Genomic DNA, 23,142 nt, shown 5'->3' on the forward strand with positions numbered 1-23,142 from the left:
CTTCATGATTACAGATGTGAGTGCAACAGGGTTGTAGTCTTTTTGGCATGAAGCCTCAGCTCTTGGGAACAGGAATGATGGTGGTCAGCTTTAGGGATGTGGGGAATACAGACAAACAAGGAGAGGCTGTATCTTCCTTTGTAATCCGTATTTGACAGTAGCCCCTGCCACATGCGACAGGTGTCGGAGCCTATGTAATATCATTTCACCTTATTCCTATATTGTCCTTTTGCCCGTTTGATGACTCTGCAGGGGTCGAAGCGGGACTTCTTGTACTTGTTCCTGTCCTCAGCCATAGCCTCAGGGTTGTCTGTATGTGTATAGATGTATGCCCCAGGAAGACCCCAACTGCCGATTTCCCTTGATAAGAGAGAAAATACCAAAGCCTTACCTTATTGCTGAATCATAAAATGGCCAAGGATTTCAGCAGGTTTTTACAGCTGGAAAGAAACAAAGACTCAGTAAGCTACAGGAAGGAAATATGCACGGCTGACAATGTATTGTTGCTGAATCACCACTTCTCAGAAGAGCATATTCTCCTACTAAAAGACAACCCATAACCATTCCATAAGAGCCATAATTGTCTCAAAACATACACTTAATGATAAAGAAAAGCAGTGCGTGGTTTATCTTCAGTGCACTCTTAGATGACACAGTAACATAAAATGGAAATGTAATTACTATATACACACTACCGGTCAAAAGTTCTAGAACACCTACTCATTCAAGGGTTTTTCTTTATTTTTACTATTTTCTACATTGTAGAATGATAGTTTTGATGTCTTCACTATGAAATAACACATTTGGAATCATGTAGTAAGCAAAAAAATTGTTAAACAAATGAAAATATATTTTATATTTGCGATTATTCAAATATAAAATATATTTGAAGAATCAGCTTTGCACACTCTTGGGATTCTCTCAATCAGGTTCATAAGGTAGTCACCTGGAATGCATTTCAATTAACAGGTGTGCCTTCTTCAAAGTTAATTTGTGGAATTTATTTCCATCTTAATGTGTTTGTGCCAATCAGTTGTGTTGTGACAAGGTGTGTGTGTGTGTGTGTGTGTGTGTGTGTGTGTGTGGGGGGGTTAATATAGAATATAGCCCTATTTGGTAAAAAACCAAGTCCATATTATGGCAAGAACAACTCAAATAAGCAAAGCGAAATGACAGTCCGTCATTACATTAAGACATGAAGGTCAGGCAATACGGAAAATTTCAAGAACATTTCTTCAAGGGCAGTCGCAAAAAACATCAAGCCCTATGATGAAACTGGCTCTCATGACCCAGAGCTACCTCTGCTGCAGAGGATAAGTTCGTTAGAGTTACCAGCCTCAGATATTTCAGCCCAAATAAATGCTTAAGAGTTCAAGTAACAGACACATCTCAACATCAACTGTTCAGAGAAGACTGTGCAAAGAAACCACTACTAAAGGACACCAATAACCAATAATAAGAAGAGACTGCTTGGGCCAGGAAACACAAGCAATAGACATTAGACTGGTGGAAATCTGTCCTTTGGTCTGATGAGTCCAAATTGGAGATTTTTGGTTCCAACCAGCGTGTCTTTGTGAGAAGCAGAGTAGGTGAACGGAGGATCACCGCATGTGTGGTTCCCACCATGAAGCATGGAGGAGGTGTTATGGTGTGGGGGTGCTTTGCTGGTGACACTGTCTGTGATTTATTTCGAATTCAAGACACACTTAACCAGCATGGCTACCACAGCATTCTGCAGCGATATGCCATCCCATCTGGTTTGGCCTTAGTGGGATTATCATTTATTTTTCAACAGGACAATGACCCAACACACCTCCAGGCTGTGTAAGGGCTATTTTACCAAGAAGAAGAGTGATGGAGTGCTGCATCAGATGACCTGGCCTCTCAATCCCCCGACCCCAACCAAATTGAGATGGTTTGGGATGAGTTGGACCACAAAGTGAAGGAAAAGCAGCCAACAAGTGCACAGCATGTGGGAACTCCTTCAATACTGTTGGAAAAGCATTCCAGATGAAGCTGGTTGAGAGAATGCCAAGAGTGTGCAAAGCCGTCATCAAGGCAAAGGGTGGCTATTTGAAGAATTTGTTTAACACTTTTTTGGTTACTACATGTTTCCATATGTCTTATTTTATAGTTTTGATGTCTTCACTATTATTCTACAATGTAGAAAATTGTACAAATAAAGAAAAACCCTTGAATGAATAGGTGTTGTAATCTTTTGACCGGTAGTGTACCATAAATTCCGGACTATAAGCCGCAACTTTTTTCCCACGCTTTGAACCTCGCAGCTTAAACAATGACACGGCAAATACACTGCTCAAAAAAATAAAGGGAACACTTAAACAACACATCCTAGATCTGAATGAAAGAAATAATCTTATTAAATACTTTTTTCTTTACATAGTTGAATGTGCTGACAACAAAATCACACAAAAATAATCAATGGAAATCCAATTTATCAACCCATGGAGGTCTGGATTTGGAGTCACACTCAAAATTAAAGTGGAAAACCACACTACAGGCTGATCCAACTTTGATGTAATGTCCTTAAAACAAGTCAAAATGAGGCTCAGTAGTGTGTGTGGCCTCCACGTGCCTGTATGACCTCCCTACAACGCCTGGGCATGCTCCTGATGAGGTGGCGGATGGTCTCCTGAGGGATCTCCTCCCAGACCTGGACTAAAGCATCCGCCAACTCCTGGACAGTCTGTGGTGCAACGTGGCGTTGGTGGATGGAGCGAGACATGATGTCCCAGATGTGCTCAATTGGATTCAGGTCTGGAGAACGGGCAGGCCAGTCCATAGCATCAATGCCTTCCTCTTGCAGGAACTGCTGACACTCCAGCCACATGAGGTCTAGCCTTGTCTTGCATTAGGAGGAACCCAGGGCCAACCGCACCAGCATATGGTCTCACAAGGGGTCTGAGGATCTCATCTCGGTACCTAATGACAGTCAGGCTACCGCTGGTGAGCACATGGAGGGCTGTGCGGCCCCCCAAAGAAATGCCACCCCACACCATGACTGACCCACCGCCAAACCGGTCATGCTGGAGGATGTTGCAGGCAGCAGAACGTTCTCCACGGCGTCTCCAGACTCTGTCACGTGCTCAGTGTGAACCTGCTTTCATCTGTGAAGAGCACAGTGGCGAATTTGCCAATCTTGGTGTTCTCGGGCAAATGCCAAACGTCCTGCACGGTGTTGGGCTGTAAGCACAACCCCCACCTGTGGACGTCGGACCCTCATACCACCCTCGTGGAGTCTGTTTCTGACCGTTTGAGCAGACACATGCACATTTGTGGCCTGCTGGAGGTCATTTTGCAGGGCTCTGGCAGTGCTCCTCCTGCTCCTCCTTGCACAAAGGCGGAGGTAGCGGTCCTGCTGCTGGGTTGTTGCCCTCCTACAGCCTCCTCCATGTCTCCTGATGTACTGGCCTGTCTCCTGGTAGCGCCTCCATGCTCTGGACACTACGCTGACAGACACAGCAAACCTTCTTGCCACAGCTCGCATTGATGTGCCATCCTGGATGAGCTGCACTACCTGAGCCACTTGTGTGGGTTGTAGACACCGTCTCATGCTACCACTAGAGTGAAAGCACCGCCAGCATTCAAAAGTGACCAAAACATCAGCCAGGAAGCATAGGAACTGAGAAGTGGTCTGTGGTCACCCCCTGCAGAACCACTCCTTTATTGGGGGTGTCTTGCTTATTGCCTATAATTTCCACCTGTTGTCTATTCCATTTGCACAACAGCATGTGAAATGTATTGTCAATCAGTGTTGCTTCCTAAGTGGACAGTTTGATTTCACAGAAGTGTGATTGACTTGGAGTTACATTGTGTTGTTTAAGTGTTCCCTTTATTTTTTTGAGCAGTATATATGGATTTTTCCCACTTTTAATTTTTTTTCTTCCAAAAAAACACATTCTGTGACGTGCTGAGTTTTTTGGCGACATGAAGCTTTCATTAGACCAATGAAATTGCCGAATGGGTTAAGGTCAAACAACTTTTTGGTTTACTGTTTAGATTAAATTGAGCGCTCTCAAACTTCCCATCATTCTGATTACGGTAGTCATTTTGTCACCCTCATCATGGCAAAGACACGGAGAAATGCATATGATGCAGCTTTCAAGTTGAAGGCGATTGATCTGGCTGTTTGAAAAGGAAATAGAGCTGCTGCACGGGAGCTTGGTCTTAATGAGTCGATGATAAGACGTTGGAAACAGCAGCGTGAGGAATTGACTCAGTGCAAAAAGACAACTAAAGCTTACTGCTAATTTTTTCTTTTTTGTTACAAGCCGTGTTTCGTTAAAGCCTATTTATTTTTGTTACAAGCCGTGTTTCGTTAAAGCCTATTTATTTTTGTTACAAGCCGTGTTTCGTTAAAGCCTGTGTAAAGTTCATTTCTTTCAATGTACCGGTAGGCACCTGCGGCTTATAGACATGTGCGGCTTATTTATGTTCAAAATTTAAAAAATGTTTTAATTCAGTGGGTGCAGCTTATATTCAGGTGTGCTTAATAGTCTGGAAATTACGGTATACTGTGACAAAAACAAAATAAACATAAATACACATATTACATTAAGATTTCCCAACAGCTCAAAAGGTAACATCACTAGGTACGCTAAAAGCTTAGCTGTGAAATGATCAATGGTTTTATCTGTGCAAGATAAACGTTTTCACTAAATGTTGAGTCATTGCCATATGTTTCTGTCCTGCTGTGATATCTGTTCTCCTTGTGCTGTAACTGTTCTCTACTGACATTTATGTTTGTCATATTTCCCCATCCTTCTGTGTTGTGATGTCTGTCTTATCCTGTTATTTCAACGTTTTTTTGTTATATTATTTTAATGCACCGTACATTCCAGTTTTCATTGGCCAGGTGGTCATTGTTAATAAGAATTTGTTCTTAATTGACTTACAGAGGATAATATTGGGTATTTACTAAATGTGTCACTGTGAGTGGGTAGTGTTAGAAAACAATCACACACTTGCGGAGGAATGTCTGATTCCGAGGGGCCTTACAATTACAAGGCAATCATTATGACAGCGTGGGTGCAGTTGAATGCCACAGTGTGCATGCTTCACGCACAAAGGCTGTTAGAGGTGATCATTATAAGTTGGACAGGGCCGTAGCAGGACAGGATTCTCTACTGGGTCAGAGATAGGAACTCCCCTCATCACAGGGTCAGGCACACAGGCTGCAGGAAGAATGCCTGAGGCCAAGTGCTCCCCTGAACCCCTCTATTTAACCTGATTACTGTAATGAGCTTAGAGACTGCTGAATGCACAGCAGCAAACACACATGTAGACCATCAGGCTGCCTGCCTGCCTTCCTCTCTCCATTATTCCCTCAAAGGCAGATGAAAAGGTCTCATCAGAGCTGGGGGAATTCTAGGCCTCCATGGTGAGAATGCACTGGCAATGGATACTAAACTCAATGCATGAGATATAAAGCACATAAATGCAAACCGTTTACATGCACAATTCAGTATGCATGACAACATTTCATAAATTGCCAGAATGATGTAGAAAATGAGGTAAAGAGATAACAGTAATGGACTAAATGTGCTTGGTTAGAGAGAAATGCAACAGTCTCCAGGATTAGTCTGTCACACGCTATAAGAGGCAGAAGTGGCAGGAAAATACAAAACAATATAACAAAACTGGGGACACATATTTTGCATTGTCCAAATATGAAAAATAGCAAAGAGGTGCTTCTCTCCCAAGTTGTTTTGTATAGACTATAATTAAGCAATAAGGCCCGAGGTGGTGTGCCTGGACCCTTAGCCGTAGTATATTGGACATTTTTCACAAACCCCCAAGGTACCTTATTGCTATTATAAACTAGTTACCAACGTAATTAGAGCAGTAAAAATACATGTTTTGTCATACCCGTGGTATATGGTCTGATATACCACGGCTGTCAGCCATTCATCATTCAGGTCTCAATCCACCCAGTTTATAATGTCCTATATATACACATTCTAAACAGTATCCTTAGAGGAGGGCTCTCAATACTACAACTGAGAATTCCTGATGGTCTACATAACAAACATTTTACTTGGGCATAGGAGATTTTTTTTACCCAAAGATCTAGCCAAAGAACTATCTTGGCTAATAAGTATACATAGTGCACCCAGTAGGTAAAATATTTAATAAACACACACTAGAATACTATGTCAACAACCCTCAAAGAAAACGAAAGAGGTAGAGACGAATATATTATGGCGGTTATTTTGTTCTCCAGAAGAAACAGTGTATGTCAATAAATTCTGCACACTGCCTCCTCCGCACAGTGAAGCACCCATGGAAGTGGGAAACAAGTTTTCAAACAGTCCACTCCTCACATCTGCAGAATACCAGAGGCTTGCCTGCCCAATGGCGCACATTCTGGAAGCCAACCTGTCATCATCTCTAAGATAAATCCGTAAAATTGTTATGATTTCTAATTCCTTTAACATCCCTGGGAGGGATAAAGAGCCATCATGGAGAAAGACATGTTCGTTAAGCACTAAAAGTAATGGTGAAGAGCCCCGTCTTGACATGGGCTGAATGGAGCTAACCCAGGAGAGAACAGGAGTAGTACATCCTGATGTGGGAGGACATCTCTGATGGAATTATTCCCCATTAGAAAGACTGATCAATGTTTTATTACATTGCCTCAATGTATTTTTCAGCAGTCAATCCCCAACCCTTAAATGCACAAACTGGTCATTAGAATGGTTCCCAAACTACACCACAATCTGTCTTTTCAATGCATTCCTCTTAAAACAAAAACAGCTGCCTGAATACGGGACGGCATTCGTGCGGTTGAGTCAGTTTCTGCGATAACGTGGACTCTTAACGTGATTAAACTTTGTTGCCCCTTGCTAAAACAAGCAAGGTGTTGTAGCAAACGATTGATATAATGGGCTTGGAACCTCTAACACTGGCAATTTGACTGGTAAACTCATGGGTACACTTGCAATAGACGCAGTAAATTGAACGCATACATTCCATTGGCCAGATTGGCACACATTCAACAAATCTAATCTAACAAAGTGGATATTCGTCAAATCCGTCATGATTTATGTATTGTAAGATGCCCACAACGTGGTCACTTAGGTCCGATTTGGATATATTTAGCTGTTCTCGATGCATAACCTGCAGAAGTTGTTCCTTTTCAGGTTAAGAAGAAGTGACTGCTAAATGCTAACTCTCGTTCATATAAACTGGTTAGCTTAGCTAGCATACACAAATCGGTGGTGTTAGTCAAAGTCGTTTTTAACTGTAAAGCAGTTGATTGGTAACAATGACATGAACATGTGTTGGGGTTCACCTCCATACATGCATCATACTCCGATTTTTATCTCAACATAGTCTGAAAAACACATACACATTTTGCTGGGGGGCAATGAGGAGACTCAGGATCTTTCCCCCATGGCCCTTTCCTCCACGTATTTCTATGGCAATTCCCTTGTTTTGGTCGAGTTCGATTGACCTTTACCGCATCTATGGCTGCCTGCTTGTACAATAATTTAATGTAGAATGTTCATTCAAATTATGTTAAGTGATGGGTCTCATTCAATGGAATGTATTTTTTGTAATGTCAGTTGAGTTGTATCAACAAATCAAAGCACATATTGATGGGTACACTTCCTGGACCTCAACATCTGTCTTCTCCCCCTCACCACAGGGGCATGCAAAATGTGTAGAACTGAAGAAAACTTGTTTTAAAAGTGCATTTTCTTTTTGCCCCATGGCGAAATGCAGAGGTGGGACCAAGTCACTATTATTCTGGCCACAAGCAGGGGTAGGAACTGGTTCAGGGAACAGAACTGAAAACCGTAAAATAACAAACATTTTAGAGGAACAGAATCAGAACCTGAAACAAAGGTTTAAAAGCATGGGAACCAGTTAATAATGTTCTTTTACATTCCGGGATTTTTTTTCCCAGTCTGACAAAAAACAACAAAGCACCTATGCAAAGCCTCTCACTCTGTCACTCAGAAACGTATTGACCAGCGACCCCCAAAAAGGAGTGGTTCAAAGCTTACGACCCCCCCCCCACGCACACATGCAATGACTTGTTCAACTACACTCTTAGAAAAAAGTGTTCCAAAAGGGTTCTTCGGCTCCCCCCATAGGAAAACCCTTTTGGCTTCCAGGTAGAACCCTTGTGGGTTCCAGGTAGAACCCTCTGTGGGAAGGGTTTTACCTGGAACCCAAAAGGGTTCTACCGGAAACCAAAAAAGGGTTCTCCTAAGGGGACAGCCGAATAACCATTTTAGGTTCTAGATAGGAAAAAAAGGTGCTAAGAGCGTACAAATCTTTGTCTATTTATTGAGGGTACCAGACATCCCTTTTCATTATTTTGTCTACAACACATTTTGATTATGTAATAATACATTTCAACAAACTTCAAATGCAAGCTTCATAAGTAAAGTATCAAGTTCAAGCAATTTTGACATAACAAAAGACCAGAAGGCATATGCTAGTAATTGTTGCTTGATGCCCCATTGCTGGTGAGCTTGCAAAGTAAACAAGTAATATTCTTGATCACCAACATGTTTTGGAGCTACATATTTGTTTATGGCAATCCACTCTCCCTACATTTTTACATTTGCACATTGCACCCGATCCTATAGCTGTACAGCAAATCACCAATCTGTTTGCTAACTCAGTGGTTCTCAAACCTTTTGACCCACGACCCCAAAAAATAAGTGGTTCAAAGCTTGTGACCCCCAAAGCACATGCATGCGTGCACCTGCGCTGAGAAAATGTAGCCTGTCATTACAGCCATAAACAGTGATGCATTAATGTAGGCCTAACAACCACACCAATGGAGCAAATCCCATAACATTTTCACATGGAAATAGATTTTGATTTATATGATATAGCCTACATGCAGTGTTCAATGCAGGACTACATTTAACATTATGGGCTTGACATGAATTAATGATTTTTTACTTTGTCTATAACACCATGGGCCAAATAGATGACTGTTGTTTTACAATTGTATTGTATGATGCACGAAACCACTTTTTCAAAATAAAAGTAATCATTGTTACCATACAGAGAATTAGACAATGTAGGCAACCCCTCTGCCTAATGCCTTATTTGCATATTCAAGCCGTCTCAAAATAAATCACTGCCCCTTTAATTAAGACATAAGCCTTTTACCTGGCTGCCTTTACAAATACAGCTTGAAATTTAGCCTACACCTTTTTCTGCTCTTGTAGGAAGTAGTAAATACACATTGCTGACCTATACTTATCAATAACTGGGCTAATAACTCACTAACTAGCAAAGAATATCAACAAAATGTGGATATGTAGTCTGATCAGAACTGAATAGCACATTCACTGGCGAGTTACCACCGCCAATAGAATTCTACTCTGTTGCGCTCTGCCTACAACAAAATCACAGACTAAATTTAGCAAAGTTAGATTTGTTTTGGTTTGTTGCATTGAAAAGGGGCTGATTTAACGTTGATTCGATCACAGGAAAAACGTTAATCTATATAGTGGGAACTAATGGGGCGAACTTGGTGAAGTTCAATATCTTGCGTCTTTGCGCGGCCTGCGTGGCAGTCCTGGAGGAGGTGCGCGGTCCCGCATGCAGTTTAGAGGGAACATTGCCGAGTGTGCGTTTCACTAACCAATCTGTTTTTTTGCAAGTGTGATATGGTCTCTGGCTTCGTGGAGTCATCCACAGAACACTGAGCCACAAAATGAGAGACAAAATGTTACAAAACCTGGCCAGATCATTTGAAGTCAGTCTCAAGTCAAAGTCAAGTTCCGAGTCTTGAGGCTCCAAGTCAAGTCATTTTATTTTATATCATGTCATCAAATTTGTGACTGAGTCAGTCTTGATTCTAAGTGATGTGACTTGAGTCCACACCTCTGGCAAAATGTGTAGAATTGCAGGAAATGACCTTTAAAATGTACATTTTTCTCTCCAAGTTCAAGAGCGGGGGGACATTTATTTTGCCCACTTGTTGGGGGACCCCACCAACCAATTTTCGCTAAGGGCCCCCAAAAGGCTAGAGCCGGCCCTGACTGTATTGTAGTAGAGATTTTATCACTTCTTCCAAATGATAAAACTGCCTTTGAGCTGATTTAGATTAAATAAACATCCTTATTTGGCTGGGGTTCAGAATTCCTCTGTGTATGCTCTGTCCAGACACAGCCAGAGCATACACTGTCCGTGTCCGAATACCCATAGTAGAGTCCTAAATAGTAGGCCGTTTGAGTATGCAAAAAAAAAATGTTTAATAGTACGGGACATTTGAAAATCGAATATACTTTAAAACGCCGGACGTCATACTCATGTCGGCTTTGACAACAGCTGATTAATTAGATATGAGCTACTGAAATCAACGAATAGCGGGAATGAATGCAATCACGCATAACGCATTCTCAGTATATGAAAATAGAATGTTTAATAGTATGCGACATTTCAAAAATCGAGAATGGTTAAAATACCAGGATGTAATACTCATTTTGGCTCTTCATCTAGTAGAATTCGGTGCAAACTTTTCCACAATGCATTTGGAGAGGTGGGCTGCGAGTGATAGCTTTAGTTTTTATGTAGCTGTTCAACGGTTCTGCATTTGCAATCCACAAGTTTGTCCAAGTTTTTCTGTGCAATAGCCTTCTGATTTGAACATTTGAAAAGTTTTTGTGTGTGTACTAGGTCATTTGCTTTAATTTATATACTGTATGTTAACAGCACATTGGTTTCACTAATGAATATGCTGAAATGTAACCAAATTATCTGTTTCGGTCTTCAGTCCTTTCTAAATAAGATAGATGGGCTATATGGTCTACTACGGTAGGTAATTTGTGGTTTAGTACGGTACACTGCGTCACTACTTCATTGCTCCAGAACAGCGCAAGGGGGAGTTAGAGCACCGATTATGCTTTTGGGACCTACTGTGTCTCTGGGCGACATAAATGGGCGACATAAACTGAAATAGAAACTGATAATGGTGCACAACTTCAATATTACTAAAACTGTTGTTACACTAAGGGTTTTATTATTTTACTCTTACTGTAGTATTGTAGGCCACTCCCGACCGGTCACATTGCACAGCACCTGAGTGGCTGAACGGTCTAAGACACTGCATAGCAGTGCAAGCTGTGTTGCTACAGATGCTGGTTCAATACCTGTGCCGGCCTCGACTGGGAGACCCATGAGATGACTGTAGGTTTTTGGTTTTTCTCCCTCTAAAAACAGAAATAAATAATTGGAAATAACAAACTGGCTTTATTTACAAATTAGTAACAATGTCTCACCCATGTTCAAGAATGGCCTTTTTCCTCACTCATTTTACGTTATTTGATACTTTGTGGATGCGGGCTCCAGAGTTGATGGGGGGCTCCCACAGTGCAAAATGCGTTGCTACAGATGCAGGTTCGATACCCGTGCCGGCCACCACCGGGAGACCGATGAGGTGGCTTTTGATTTTAATTTAGAATCCTTGATATATAATTATTGGCGGAGAGTCACATCATGTTTTTTGACATACTGTAGGCCTACCGTAGGCAACATGAGTCTCACTAGTGTTGAGTAATGTGATGTTAAAAGTGTTGTAGGTCTTATTTATTTAAAGAGCACATTGAAGTTAGAAGCAATAGGATTTGAAGCAAAAGTCTACAACTATTTTAGCACCATTTTGAGCTGCTATGAGAGAAGCATGGGGACTGGTCTTGATAAATTAATGAGTTTTATTTTCACTGAATCTCCGTTTGGGTATTGGTTAGACTAGAATTAGAAAATTATGATGCAGAAATGTTATGCTCTTAGTGTAACCTTTATTTAACTAGGCAAGTCAGTTAAGAACAAATTCTTATTTACAAGGACAGCCTACTCCTTCCTCCCCATTGGGGAATTGAACCCCGGTCTCGCGTGTGCCTTGCCCAAATGACACAGAGATTCTTTAGTTAAATAGCCTAGTACTGTACTCCCGACCATCACGTTGTACAGCACCATATTTTAAGCAAAAAAACAGTCATTGCCAAATCATTACTTAAGCAAGTATCAGTCAGAAGTTTGGGACACACCTACTCATTCCAGGCTTTTTATTAATTCTCTATGACAGCCATTATTGAAGGCGATCAAATGCTTCTCAAAGATGCCCCTGGTGGTCAAACTAGCACTAACTAGCATTAAAATGGTAGCAGTGGTTCACACTTAAATAATGTACCATAGAATTCTGTGGCACCAGTACGCTGCAACTTTTAAAGGAGGAACCACTGTAGGCCTATACCTCCATTCCTATTCTATACAGAATTTAGAGAAATTAATCAAAATTGGAAATCAGCTATTAGGCTGGTTAATGCCATGCATGTCTGTTGAATTTGGAAAAATCCACCCGCGCCCTGCCCCACCTACTCAGCCAATCAGGAGCCGCTACTGCGTTGACGCCATGGCATACTGCATACTTTTAACAAAACAGTATGTGCTAAATAGTATGCGAGTATGAGTAAATTGTTTGCAGTTTAAGTATATAGTATGGGTATTCGGACTCGACCAGTGACTCTGGAATATGAGTTGCAGCTTCATCAGCAGCAGTATGGTCAGCATTCTATTATCTCCCTGTAAACATAGCACACAGTCATTGCCAAATCATTACTGTGTTGAATGATATCTAATGATACTTTTCCTTTTTTGACCTTGTGATTGTCTAGAAAGCATTTTGTGGCCTGTGTGAGATATCATCTTTGTCATTATTAGCATAAATCTATTGTTATTCACCCAGTTCAGTGAGTAGTGCCTGTGAGACCTGGTGCCAAGAGAATAAACAGCTGCCAACTCTGGGGGTATAACAGTGAACCACTCTGAACAGGGGAACCAGTCAGATTAAGAGTCTTCACAGCTCTATCCAAAAACAATACACTGGGGTGAAAACAAAGAATATATAGACACCACTAGCATTCCTTTAGCAGTTTAGACAAATGATCTGCCCCTGATTCTTTTGCTAAAGGTAACCCAATTCACCAGTCAACTGTGCTAAGCCCACACTTAAATGCCACACTCTTCAGGCTCAAGCACTTGAAATCAACATTTCCCACCATAATCCATGTAGTAAACATGCACCTAGTGCTGTTATGTGTTGTCAAAGTCCATATAACACTGGCAGCGGTCATGATCGGGCTTAGCGCATAACATTAATATCACACCTCTTTCAATCATACAGGTCTCAAGATTTGGAGCTCAGCATTTTTCCGTAGCTGCTTACTGAGGCTACTAATTGCCTTAATGAGTTTTCCCACAGTTTCACAATTCATTAACGCCGACACAGACATCTAATTAGTTAAGTGGGGGGCATCAAATGCAATACTTATCATTTTAGCATAGCATAGTGACATTTAATTATCTCGACCACACACAACCATCTACTGTTAAATCAATACATTCATTCTAGGGCACGGAAAATATCTAGAGTGCATAACACACATAGATCTATTAGTGTGAGACAAATTGACAACACCTCCGCATTTCATTCTGTTACATAACTGGAATTATGTTACATAAGATTTCACATCAGATAGCTGAAAATTGGACAGAACTGAAAATGGTCAAGTTGAACTAGTCAACAGTATAAATTGGGAAGATTTCAAATGGTACAAGTTGGCAATTACCGCATTCTTCCCTTGAGACGCAATCTTTATGTATGTTTTATGCAGAGAAATTCAATGGCATATACATAAAGGTAACTGCCAAAATAAAGGAAACACTTGAGTAAATGCGGGATACAGAGTATATTAAAAGCAGGTGCTTCCAAACAGGTGTGGTTTAGGCTTGGACGGTATATACCGTATACCGGGGTATTTGGAAATAGCCATGGGAGGGTATTTAAATACCGTCAATACCGTTGAAACAATTTATTTGAAGTATTTTTAATACAGTTGAATATTTGTAGCTACTTTTTTTGTAAATACCTGCAGTCAACTTGTGCAATACATTAGGAGATAAAGAACATTGCGTTGTTCATTTCACCTGTAACATTATTATAAGCTTATGGTAGTCTCCAGTCATGTGGTGTCACGTGGTGTTTGTTTACAAGCACACAAAGACGAGAGACCAGAACTTTGTAAATCACTCACTGTTGTGCAGCATGCGCCAGACAATCTAATTACAATATAGAATTCACAACTAAATGTTTGCCAGCTAGATATATTATACCTATTAAAGTTAACTGTATAAAATGCCCCTTTTCAAACAGCACATATAGTTTCACAAGTCAGGAATGTATGGCATTTCTCAACGGGGTTATTCATATAGATGACAATCTCAAAAAGAGCAGTTGATACCATTTACAGTATGGGGATTACATTTTGAACAGTACCTTGAGGGGGAACCCAATGTGAAGATGTTCTTAGAGCTGAGGAACCCAGAGAGAAGGAATGATGGTATAACAGAGGACGGTGTGTTAGCAAAGGCATACAGTATCAAGTCTCTTTTCATGAAAAATACATTGGTTCTTGGATACTGAGAGGGGATAGGTAAACCGTAGGGCTTTTGATACTTACTGTCAGGGTACATAGTATTCTACTTAGTAATCTGTCGCTCTCCATATGAGTTGTTGAAATTTCATTATAGAATGAGATCTAACAATATCAGAGCAGGAAAGATAGTAAGAGGAGCTGCTAAGTTATCTATATAACTTTTAAGTACACATTTACATATGAAGTATGTACACCATCCATTCTGCAGATATACTGATTTATCAAAAGTACAAAGTTATGAACAGTAACACACAAAATGTTATAATGTGATAATGTGACAACATGTAAAGCAACATGTGAAAACATGTGTTCCAAATACACATTTTCACATGAATTCATCTGACATTTCATGTGAAATCATGTGGTTGTATGTAAGGGATACCACTACCAGTACAGAGGCCACTGGTGCAGTGGAGGAGTGCTCTGCCAAGCCTGCCCTTCTCCCCTAGCTACATCAGAGAGACTAGGCAGGCAGACAGAGGCAGTTAATTGTTTTTAGCTTTGGCCTATGATAACTGGCCCGACCTCAGTGAGGTCCAGCTCAGAGCTGTGAGGGGAAAGATCCCTGACAGGGATTAGCCTAGACTGTCAGATGGCCTCCATTGTCCAAACGATCAGAGCCTGCCACACCATACTTCAAACTGTATCTGAGGATAGGTTACGCTCCAGAGGTCTGGACAAGCCAGAGGAAGAGTAGCTAATATCACTTAAACTTCCACATCTACTTGTGAGGCAGAGAAAGGAGACCCATCTCCTCCAGACATGCAGTTGATTATCTTCTACCTAGTACCCTGAGAGTAACAGACGGGAAGAAAATTAAATCAATGCCATTTCTCTGGGCCTGTGGTATTTTATTTGCATGGCTGCTACAGATGTAGTAACAGTAAATGTGATTTATGACAGACATATGGCCCTATAAAATATGTTGTAAAAATCTGCCTTATTCCGTTTAGTTTTTTCCCAAAATTCCATTTAGTTTTTCCAGGTTTCAGTAATTCACAGTTTTTCACTTGCAAATATCACACTTTTTAATAGAAAAACAACACAATTGGATATTCAAAGTCTACAACAATGCTTCAACCACATCAGGAGACCACTTTTGAGGTTTAGGAAAAATAGAAGAAATTAGATTTTTGGGTGTAGTTGCCCTTTTATGCAAGTGTGCACCAGCAATAGACCATTGTTTGGTTAGCAACGTTTCTGTAGTGCTCATGTGATTTCAGAGTTTGCAAAATGAATGGCCACTAGATTGATGCAAATAATCATAATAACATCCTGCCAGGTACTGTAGGCATAGGCTACTTTGTAGTTAACACTTAATTGAAAAGGATTGTGGGAAAGCCTTTCCATCTCTACCAGAAGAAGGCTATCATTAACATCATTACTAACTGCTACACAAAGTGTAGACGCACACACACACACGTGCCATTTCAGAAAGTTGCAGGAAAATACAAATCACTGAAGCATTTAGTTCATGTATTTTGATTAATCTCAGCAAATTAATAAATTAATTAAGTTCAATACATTTTTCTGGGGGAATATTGATGAATTTAATTTTAATTTCTGGATTCCGTGATTCCATCCGCATTCTCCCCCACGTGGATTTAATAGGGTCATATAAACAGGGCCCAAAACAAACCACAGCAGACAGACAGGGTGAATGCTGCTTAATGTTAGGATGTTAGCAATAATAACATCAGACCCATGCTTAACCACAACTTTACCAGCGTCAGTCAAAGGTCAAGGAGAAAGAAGCCCACTCCAGCCTGGCACGTTGTTGTTCCTATTATAGCAATTACAATACATCAGGAGAACTCCAAATAGTTTTGTATGTGTTCCTTTACAAGTGAGTACAGACTGTAGAGTTCTTGTAACAGCTCTCAAAGCCACATAGCGTACAGGGAACATTATATAAATGTCTCAAACAAATACAAATTCAACATGGTCAAATATTCAAACTGAGCAGAGCACTCAAATAATACTTTGAACAAAACACACCAAAACCACCACTCAAATGCTCAGACAGACATGTGAAATGTGCCATTAAGAATTGTATCATAAGAGGCATCATGGGGCTCTTTCTATCAAGTTCTGAATGTCAAATCATCTTTCATTAGCGAACTAGAAGTTGGGCACATCTGTGGAGCATCTGTTGCCAGCCCGGCCCAGACGTCTTTAGAGGTCAGTAGGTTAGTGTCCTTCTGGAGAGACGCCATCTAATCCCAACATCAGCCTGCCCTTCTGCTCACACACTGGATAACCACGCCCCCTACTCCCACCACCCCTTTCCTGAAAAGAAGAGAATCCAAATGATTAGTTGTGCCTTCCCATGGGGCAGAGAGCGATAGAGAAGGAATAGGGAGGGGGTGTAATTCAATTAGCCCCTTAGCTCCAGTGCTGAGCTGTGAATGGGGTATAGTGGACGTGTGGATCTAGTGTACACAGAGGACAACTGGCACCTATGTCGCAGGTGATAGTGCTGAGCATTAAAGCCACTCTGACACACTATAGATCCCCCAGGCACTAAACACAAGCTCTGAAAAACTGTTCTGCCACCCGGGCAACCTAAACCTGATACACTGACTGAATGTGCAGAGATCGCATGCTATGGCCATCAAAGCACAGAGAAAACTGCCATGGTCCCTTTGTTGTCACATGAAAAGAAGAGGCAGCCACCTTATCCGGTAAGCCTACAGCACAGCAGCAAGCTTCCTCCATGTGTCAGTAGTAGAGAGTGAGAGTCTCTCTCTCTCTCTCTCTCTGCTCTCTCAGCACAGCGGTCCCTTTCAAAAACCCTCTCTGCACTGCTCCTTCTTTGTCCCTCATCCCTACAGGGAATTCATACAGCTCTGCAGTGCCTCTCTGCATGACACTCCTATAATTTATTACAGTCTTTTCCCAGGCCCAGAGAAATCAAATCAAACTGTAAATATAGTGCATGTTTCCCCAGTATGAGCTACTCACATAGGCCAGTAGATCACTAATAAATGCCAGAGATCCTGGCAGTCATTAAATAACCACATCAATAATTACATTCTTATGGATTATGAAGAAAAAAAACAGTGAGCATAGATAATGAATGAGAAAGCGGCTTTACATGAGGAACTATATGTGGAATAAAGCCTTCCATCAGCCAGTCTTCTACAGTATATCAAAAGGAGAGCCCTACCAGCCGTGGTCATAGTGATGCTGTGACCTATGACCCTAGACTGGCTCACACACCTGGTGGTGTTACATGACACCCTCTGGCCCTGACCGATCCAGGCTGGATAGGAGCCATCTCCTGGGGATGGCAGAGGATAGCCTGTGTCTACCCCGGGTGGCTCACCACCCGTCACTGGGTAAAGTGCCATTTCACGTCTGTGGAAACTGAAGACCTGCATGGGACAGACTGCAGCTGCCATGCACTATACACAGAGCAGATGGTAAAGGTGGCAAAAAGTTCACACAGTATAATTTGAAACCTATACACAGCATTTCCATTTGGGTACTAGACAAAAACTGCTTCTGCATTGCATTTTGCATATACTTTATAATATTAATAGATTTTTTTTTTTTTTTATTAAAAACTGTTCTGACTAAGCCTTACACTGTTAGTCGGCTACTGTACATTAGACCTCTTCTGGTGAAAAACCCTACAGGCAGTCTCAGTAGTTTGTGCATTGCAGGCGGTGCATGAGTAGGCAGTGGTAAGGTTTCTTGGTACAGTAACAGAATGAACTGCTGTGTGAAGAGGCCCTCCAAAGTGACAGCTACTGTAGACACCATGCCATTGTCACTATGTCCACTGATGCAGTTTTTAGCGCACTGCACACAAGCATTTACTCGGACATGGTAGATATCTACAGTAAGGCCATTATTGGTTGCTGAATGGACCTTTTTATGCCCTTCAATCTTAATTTCCCTTTCCTCCTTATTAGATAGTCTTTAAATATTGCATTCCAGTTTGTGTATATTACAAAGATTATGAGAGCGCGAGAGAGAGGTAACGAAGACAAGAGAACGAAAGAGAGAGGGGGGGGCAGATTTAACCTGTTGGGGCTAGGGGGCAGTATTTTCACGGCTGGATAAAAAAACGTACCCGATTTAATCTGGTTACTAATCCTACCCAGTAACTAGAATATGCATATACTTATTATATATGGATAGAAAACACCCTAAAGTTTCTAAAACTGTTTGAATGGTGTCTGTGAGTATAACAGAACTCATTTGGCAGGCAAAACCCTGAGACATTTTCTGACAGGAAGTGGATACCTGATGTGTTGAATTACCTTTAAGCCTATGCCATTGAAACACACAGGGGCTGATTAATGTTTTGGCACTTCCTATTGCTTCCACTAGATGTCACCAGCCTTTACAAAGTGTTTTGAATCTTCTACTATGAGATCTGACCGAACAAGAGCCTTGGAACGGTGATGGCCGATTAGAATCTGGCGCGCGAGGTCATGTTGGGTACCCTCGTTCCAAAACGTTTTAAAAGAGAATGCATTCGTCCACCTTGAATATTATTCATGTTCTGGTTAAAAAAAGGCCCTAATGATTTATGCTATACAACGTTTGACATGTTTGAACGAACGTAAATATATTTTTTCCCCTCGTTCATGAAGTGAAGTCCGGCGGGCTTAGATCATGTGCTAACAACACGGAACTTTTTGGACATAAATGATGAGCTTTTTTGAACAAAACTACATTCGTTATGGACCTGGGATTTCTGGAAGTGACATCTGATGAAGAGAATCAAAGGTAATGGATTATTTACATAGTATTTTCAATTTTAGATCTCTCCAACATGGCCCTTTGTCTGTATCGCAAAGCGTATTTTTCTGGGCGCAGTGCTCAGATTATTGCAAAGTGTGATTTCCCAGTAAGGTTATTTTTAAATCTGGCAAGTCGATTGCGTTCAAGAGATGTAAATCTATAATTCTTTAAATGACAATATAATATTTTACCAATGTTTTCTAATTTTAATTATTTAATTTCTGGTGCTGACTTGTCTGCCGGTTATTGAAGGGAAACGATTTCCTGAACATCAACGCCATAGTAAAACGCTGTTTTTGGATATAAATATGAACTTGATAGAACTGAAAATGCATGCATTGTCTAACAATGTCCTAGGAGTGTCATCTGATGGAGATTGTAAAAGGTTAATGCATCATTTTAGCTGGTTTTATGGTTTTGGTGACGCCTGTCTTTGAATTGACAAAAAACATTACACACAGCTATTGTCAATGTACTCTCCTAACATAATCTAAGTTTATGCTTTCGCCGTAAAACCTTTTTGAAATCGGACAACGTGGTTAGATTAAGGAGATGTTTATCTTTCAAAGGGTGTAAGATAGTTGTATGTTTGAAAAATTTGAATTTTGACATTTATTTGGTTTCAAATTTGCCGCTCTTGAAATGCACCTGCTGTTGATAGGGTGCACCACGGGTGGCACGCTAGCGTCCCACATAGCCCCAAGAGGTTTTAAGTAACTAATGATAAATTCACAGCCATGATTGAATGCATGTAGAGTAGAGGTCGACCGATTAATCGGAATGGCCGATTAATTAGGGCCGATTTCAAGTTTTCATAACAAATCGGTAATCAGTATTTTTGGCCGCCGATTTGCAGATTTTTTTTTTACACCTTTATTTAACTAGGCAAGTCAGATTAAGAACACATTCTTATTTTCAATGACGGCCTAGGAACGGGGGTTAACTGCCTTGTTCAGGGGGGGATTCGGGGATTCGTTTTTGCAACCTTGGTTACTAGTCCAACGCTCTAACCACCTGCCTTACATTGCACTCCACGAGGAGCCTGCATGGCAGGCTGACTACCTGTTACGCAAGGGCAACAAGAAGCCAAGGTAAGTTGCTAGCTAGCACTAAACTTATAAAAAACTATCAATCTTAACATAATCACTAGTTAACTACACATGGTTGATGATATTACTAGTTTATCCAACCCCTTCCTGCGTTGCATATAATCGATGCGGTGCCTGTTAATTTATCATTGAATCATAGCCTACTTTGCCAAATGGGTGTTGATTTAACAAGCGCATTTGCGAAAAAAGCACTGTCGTTGCACCAATGTACCTAACCATAAACATCAATGCCTTTCTTTAAAACCAATACACAAGTATATATTTTTAAACCTGCATATTTAGTTAATATTGCCTGCTAACATGAAATTGTGTCACTTATCTTGCGTTCATTGCAAGCAGTCAGGGTATATGCAACAGTTTGCATATACGCTGTGCTTCAAGCTGTTTATGACTTCAAGCCGGGTGGGTATAATTTGTGGAACGTTCCAACAGGAATCTATTCCAAAAACTTCGTAAATAACAAGGTTGCCAAAAACCGACGCATACAAAGTTGTATAGCGGCAGAATAAGATACCGGGTAGTGAGTGGTCTATTTCATTGCGTTTTTCACTCATCACGTTTATTCAGAAAAATGTCTGTCCTCACTCTGGTTGCCTATGGACAAACATTAAGAATAAGCTACGTGGTGAGTTGATGCCTATTCGACAGCTAGTTAGCTAGGTTTGTATGCGTTGCTACTTTGTATGCGTTGTTGGTTGGCAACCTTTTACTTTACGTTTTTTGAAACAGATTCCTGTTGGAACGTTCCACAAATTATACCCAGCCCTTCAAGCCTGTCAACTCCCAAGATGAGGCTGGTGTAACCGATGTGAAATGGCTAGCTAGTTAGCGGGGTGCGCGCTAATAGCGTTTCAAACGTCACTCGCTCTGAGACTTGGAGTACTTTTTCCCCTTCCTCTACATGGGTAACGCTGCTTCGAGGGTGGCTGTTGTCGATGTGTTCCTGGTTCGAGCCCAGGTAGAAGCGAGGAGAGGAACGGAAGCTATACTGTTACACTGGCAATACTAAAGTGCCTATAAGAACATCCAATAGTCAAAGGTATATGAAATACAAATCGTATAGAGAGAAATAGTCCTATAATTCCTATAATAACTACAACCTATAACTTACCTGGGAATATTGAAGACTCGTGTTAAAAAGAACCACCAGCTTTCATATGTTCTCATGTTCTGAGCAAGGAACTTAAACCTTAGCTTTTTTACATGGCACATATTGCACTTTTACTTTCTTCTCCAACACATTGTTTTGCATTATTTAAACCAAATTGAACATGTTTCATTATTTATTTGAGACTAAATTGATTTTATTGATGTATTATATTAAGTTAAAATAAGTGTTCATTCAGTATTGTTGTAATTGTCATTATTACAAAAAAAAAATTACAAAATTAAAAAAAATATATATATTTTTTATTTTTAAAAATCGGCATCGGCTTTTTTGGGCCCACCAATAATCGGTAGCGGTATCGGCGTTGAAAAATCATAATCGGTCGACCTCTAACGCAGAGATTAAAAAACCAGACTAATGAAAATGTTTTCCATCAAAATCCATACAAGGTGAAATAGCATGATCCATCCTTGTACATTACATATCCCTTTACCCAAGTCTGAACCAAAAACCCTACAATCTGTATTGTATGACTGCACACTGGGTCAGTTTCTTTGGTTTTCAAATTGTACCTTTCACACCCATTACAGAACTAAATGAATGGTTAGAACTAAAACACACTGGAAATGTTTTATCCTTTCTCGTTATTTAATACATCTTGTACAAATGTGAATAGATCCTGACATTCTAAATATGCTACTTCTAACAAACAGATAGACACAGAGCTGTAGTGTCTCTAGTGAATGTTCTGTTCATTTAGGATATGTGGAGAGAGCTCAAAGCGATACTGCGGCTGCTTCATTGCATAAATATTGCATAGTGAAAGAGCAGACCATCCCACACAGAGGATGAACAGGAGACAGAGTGTAAGCATGGACATGATTGCAGTGGAAATGGAGGATGAAGCCATTTAATTGGGGCATGTTCATGTGGCTGTGAGGAGAGGTTAGATACATTAGAGAGGTCATTTCCCAGAACAGGTCTGCTTTTACACAGAGGAAAAGCACATCTCACAGAGATTATTACATTGTGCTGAACAGTGCATGAATGCACCAACTGTCTGGTGTATGATGAAAATGTTCCATATGAAAATGTTTTGTTGATTACCAATATAATAATAATCAATGCTGGTATTTATGGCTTAAAATACAATAAATCTATAAATAACTAGTATAATTAAACAATAAGGCATGTGGAGGTGTGCTTTATGGCCAATTTACCACAGCTAAGGGCTGTTCTTAGATACAGCCCTTAGCCATGGTTTATTGGCCATATATCACGTGATATTATGGCCAATATGCCACAAACCCCCAAGGAGCCTTATTGTTATAATAAACTAGCTACCAGCGTAATTAGAACAGTAAAAATACATGTTTTGTCATACCCGTGGTATACCACGGCTTTCAGCCAATCAGTATTTAGGACTCAAACCACTTGGTTTGTAATCTACCATAGAAGAAAATAGAAGGAAAATAACCTAATATATAATGTAGAGTAATATGATAGGCGACCATTGTTGAACAGTAGCTCTAAAAATGGTATCTTTCTCCTAGAGGTCAGAAGACTAGAAGAGTCCCATGGATATAGGCCTATACAGGCAGTACAGTACTGTTCTTAACCTCTTTACAGCTGCTGGGATTGCACCAGCCAGGTTCGTAGAGATTAACACTCAGTC

At 40.6% G+C, this 23,142-nt stretch overlaps 1 protein-coding gene across 1 annotated transcript in view; it reads right to left on the bottom strand.

The window, feature by feature from the left end:
- The window catches only part of LOC106573504 (talin-2), a 140,904-nt gene that overhangs the window by 104,139 nt on the left and 13,623 nt on the right, over positions 1–23,142 (bottom strand). Inside the window, 1 exon segment of the mRNA XM_045697137.1 lies at positions 392–440. The gene's annotated coding sequence lies outside the window, so the exon portion shown is untranslated.

The sequence above is a fragment of the Salmo salar genome, chromosome ssa16, assembly GCF_905237065.1.
Source record: "Salmo salar chromosome ssa16, Ssal_v3.1, whole genome shotgun sequence".
Classification (NCBI taxonomy): domain Eukaryota; kingdom Metazoa; phylum Chordata; class Actinopteri; order Salmoniformes; family Salmonidae; genus Salmo; species Salmo salar.